General features: G+C 40.9%; 1 protein-coding gene across 3 annotated transcripts in view; it reads left to right on the top strand.

Annotated features, from left to right (window-relative positions):
* Window positions 1–2044: 2044 nt before the first annotated feature.
* LOC144957371 (potassium voltage-gated channel protein Shaw-like) overlaps window positions 2045–4922 on the top strand; it is a 295525-nt gene continuing 292647 nt past the window's right edge. For all 3 annotated transcript variants that reach the window (XM_078888582.1, XM_078888583.1, XM_078888581.1), the window contains exon 1: window positions 2045–2346. The gene's annotated coding sequence lies outside the window, so the exon portion shown is untranslated. The remainder of the gene's footprint in view (window positions 2347–4922) is intronic.

Raw genomic sequence — 4922 nt, 5'->3', positions numbered from 1 at the left:
GCTTTGGCCTATTTATTCTGACCGCGACCAATCAAAACGCTGGATTTATGACACACTCTCAAGCCCGCCCTACCGCTCTCCCCGATTGCTGGAGATCTGTGTTAATTAAAGTAGAAAGTGCCTCTTCCTAATAGCCTTTAGTTCTCCGAAAATGATGCGATTTATCCATTAATTAACATTAACGTTGTTTTGTTTTGGGGGTTTTATTTCTGCACCCCTGTTGACGATTCATCTTAGCGGGTCATTTTTATGCGCATTCGCAACCCACAATATTCATTATCGATGTTGTGTGTAGTCTTCGTGTAGTTTGTACGGGCGTTTGCTGTCCGTCGATAAAATAGGGGTCACAAAAGTTGGATTCTGATATCTGGACGTGTTTGTTGAATGAGTTTTTATGAAGAGCAATATCCTTAAACGTGATCAAAGCGTTTATCAGGGAGTCCCTGGCCAAGAGCAATAGATAACAACAACCAACCACAAACACCGTCACAACCACCACCACAACCACTAGCTATGCTATTTAAACAAAAACATGAGCTTTTATGAAGGGCAATTTCCACTAAACGTGCTCAAAGCTCTTTACAAGGGGTCCCTGACTAACAGTAACACGTAACATTTATAACGGGACATGACGCCTTTTAGGCGATATTGCAATTTTTATCCGACAGAGACAACTAAAGGCCGTGTAGTCATTTTACACCTGAATACGGTGAGAGAATGTTAGTAAAGAACCGTTTCCGAGGACTCAACTATGCGTCGAACGAGGCTCGAACTCAGGACCTTCCGATCCGAAAGTGAATGTCGTACTACGATATCACATAGCTGCACCATATTTCATTTACAACCACAAACAACTAATAATCCCAACCACCACAACAAAAATAACCAGCAACTCGAACCAAAGCACAATAACCACATGAACTTGCAAACCACCACGACCACCCCCTCTAACCTTACCACAACAATCACATCCCTACAACCACCACAACCACTACCAACTCTAACCTTACCACAACAAACTCACACAACCACCACGACCACCCCCTCTAACCTTACCACAACAATCACATCCCTACAACCACCACAACCACTACCAACTCTAACCTTACCACAACAAACTCACACAACCACCAAAACCACTACCTACTCTAACCTTAACACAACAATCACATACCTACAACCACCACAACAACTACCAACTCTAACCTTACCACAACAAACTCACACAACCACCACAAACACCACAACCACTACCAGCTCTAACCCAACCACAACAAACTCACACAACCACCACAAACACCACAACCACTACCAACTCTAACCCAACCACAACAAACTCACACAACCACCACAAACACCACAACCACTACCAACTCTAACCCAACCACAACAACCACAACAACCACAACCACCACAACCACCAGAAACACCACAACCACTACCAATTCTAACCATACCACAACAAACACATTCAACCACCACAACCACTACGTCCATCACAACCACCACAACCACTACCAATTCTAACCTTACCACAACAAATACATACAACAACAACAACAACAACAACAACAACAACAACAACAACAACTACACCCAACCAACCACTACAATCACCACTACAACAACAACCACCACAACCACCAATACCACCACAACCACCACCAATTCTAACCTTACCACAACAAATACATACAACAACAACAACACCAACAACAACACCCAACCAACCACTACAATCACCACCACCACTATCACCACTCACAAAGCCTACCGGCACGTGCCTCGCTCGTGAGTACGTTCGTACGTCTGATTCCCTGAGCACGGATTCACTCACACACGAACACACACACACACACACACACACACACACACACACACATTCGCTCATTACACCCTGCCACCCCCCCCCCCCTCAATCCCAGCTTTGTGAGTGAGTGAGTAATGATGAAGAAGCAAGGCAAACGCAACAGCACGCGCACACACATACACGACACACACGCATAACACACAAACTCTCACACACTCACACCCAACAAAGAGTGAGTGAGTGAGTGAGTGAGTTGACGTCGGGTAGTAGCCGAGAGTCCCCGCCAACCTGACGATAACTGTATCTGCTCACACGGAGGAGAAAACCAAAGGGGCAGTTTTACATGTGATGCAGCGGATAGATTTATTATCAAAATCCAATCCACTGAGGGGTTTTTTTTCTTCCCTTGGATCCGCTTGACACTCACACCTACATACCTGCTCTCAATCCATTCAACTCTCAAATCACACGGATTTTTTTCTTTTTCTTTCTATTTCGTGGATTTTGTTTTGGATAATTCCCCTATCATACCGGTGGTAAGTAGACAAAATGTACAACAGATTGCTATCTATATATGTATCTATGTATTGATTGACGGTGCTGAAGTCGCTGACAAAACATATAAGTCAAAGTGATACTAAGCTGCTAGAAGCTGTGGACTGTAAAAAGTAATGAACATAAGTGAATAGATATTAAAGCTTCAAAAAAAAAAAAGAACAAAATATCAAACACGGAACGTTTTGGGCTAAAAACCCAGAGTATGCTCTGTCGTCTATCTGGAATTTAGTAATGTATATATGTCTTTATTGTTTTTTGTGTTGGCTGAAGAAGGGTTTGAGCCCGAAACGTTCCGTGTTTGGTATTTTGTTCTTTTTTTTTTTGAAGCTGTTGCATTCAATTTTGTTTATGACAAAACATAATGCTCATTTTTTTTTCTACTTTGCCCAAGAAACATAATTTGCTTCAAATATCCAATCGATCAAAATACGTTTATAATAGAAGGCTCGGGTTTGAAAGTTTTGTGGCAAGCAGTGGGTTGTTTGTATTTATTATAATTGTGGAAGAATTTTTCTGGCCCAAAAAAAAGGAGAAAAAAACATTGTAGCGTATATTTAGTGAATCCACTTGCTTGCTATCGTTTAGAAGAAATGAAGTGCGTGTTACTTTTAAGTATTTTTACCTAAACGTTGAGCATCAGTTCAATTCCTTGATCGGTGACAAAATGTTTGATGCTGTGCGTTTAGCTAAAAACAACTCGTAACATTGCCAGCCAGTAGGTATATCGTACAAACACAAAAAACTATGTGTCACGTTGAACGTTTATAGTCTGATTTACAAAGAGCTGAGTGACGTCAATTTCGTTCTACCTATAATGCCAAAGACAAAAACCACAGAGAATGGGATCTCAGTTATTGTTGCGTGTTGTTTTTTTTCCTTCTTTTTAGGATGCTGTGCGCTTGTTTAAGAATCTCACAACATTGCCATCCGGAAATATAAGGGAATTACACAAAACTATGTTTAACCTTGAATTTTTTACACAAATGAAGAGAAAAAATATGTGACAAATGCTGTGCGTTTAGGAAAAATTATTACAACGCCCGCCAGCTGGATATAACGTACCAGCACACACAATTATGTGTAATCTAAATTGGCGTTGCTCAGCTCTTTGTTATAGTTTTAAAAACAAGATATGAAGTGAGTAGAAAAGTGCCAGAAGACAATAGAGAATAAAAATTTTTTTCGCGGCGGTGGTGGGGTTTGAACCTGCGACCTTATTGGTACGACAACTCCGCCTGGCAGGTGAGAGCGTGGCTCTACCGTGTGAGCTATCCACGAACACAAAAATATTCGTTTCAAACCCAAAGTCATTTCTAGATCCCTCTCTCACCCACTTCTTGAGACCGCCGATTCGTTCGCCACCATCGCGAAGTAATTTTGACCAGCAGTTAAGCTTAATAGCCAATATTCTCATCACAAACATATAACATAGAAACGATTGAGACATTGAGTATGCTCCGGTGTATGGGGTGAATTTTTAATTCAGAAAAGTGAGTGGAGCAGGCACTTATGTTGGTAACAACAAGATATGAAGTGAGTAGAAAAGTGCCAGAAGACAATAGAGAATAAAAATTTTTTTCGCGGCGGTGGTGGGGTTTGAACCTGCGACCTTATTGGTACGACAACTCCGCCTGGCAGGTGAGAGCGTGGCTCTACCGTGTGAGCTATCCACGAACACAAAAATATTCGTTTCAAACCCAAAGTCATTTCTAGATCCCTCTCTCACCCACTTCTTGAGACCGCCGATTCGTTCGCCACCATCGCGAAGTAATTTTGACCAGCAGTTAAGCTTAATAGCCAATATTCTCATCACAAACATATAACATAGAAACGATTGAGACATTGAGTATGCTCCGGTGTATGGGGTGAATTTTTAATTCAGAAAAGTGAGTGGAGCAGGCACTTATGTTGGTAACAACAAGATATGAAGTGAGTAGAAAAGTGCCAGAAGACAATAGAGAATAAAAATTTGTTATAGTTTTAGACATTCATTTTAGTGATTAGTTCTCAATAACGTATATCAATCAGCCTACAAACGATCACCTCACACATAGCTTTGTGTGTTGGTACGTTATACCCAGCTAGCGGATGTTGTGAGTTTTTTTACCTAAACGCATAGCATCAATAGAAATAATGAAGTTGACGTCACTCGCCTCTTTGTAATTGTATTAAGACCCACAGTTGCGTGATTAGTTCTCCCCAAAGTCTTTCTCACGGACTATCAACGTTTGAAATTACACATTAGTTTGTGGTTGGTAATAATTTTTCAGGCGGGCAGAACTGGTGACTAGTTTATTTGAATGCATACCATCAAAATGGGATCAATCTCTTTTCAGGTTTTCGTTCAACCAAGTCATCAATCACATGATTTGTTGCTATACTACGATTGGATATTTCTTAACAAATGTAAACAAACTGCTTTGTTTATGAAAATTGAAGACACACCATTGGATCAAGCTATATTAAACTGAGCTTTTATAAAGCGCACTATCCACTAAACTTGCTCAAAGCGCTTTACTAGCGGTACCTGGCCAACAGCAACACTTACATTTGA

Source organism: Berghia stephanieae, chromosome 11, assembly GCF_034508935.2.
Source record: "Berghia stephanieae isolate SIO BIC M18660-M18661 chromosome 11, UCSD_Bste_1.3, whole genome shotgun sequence".
Classification (NCBI taxonomy): Eukaryota; Metazoa; Mollusca; class Gastropoda; order Nudibranchia; family Aeolidiidae; genus Berghia; species Berghia stephanieae.
This window is presented reverse-complemented; position numbering and strand designations above follow the sequence as displayed.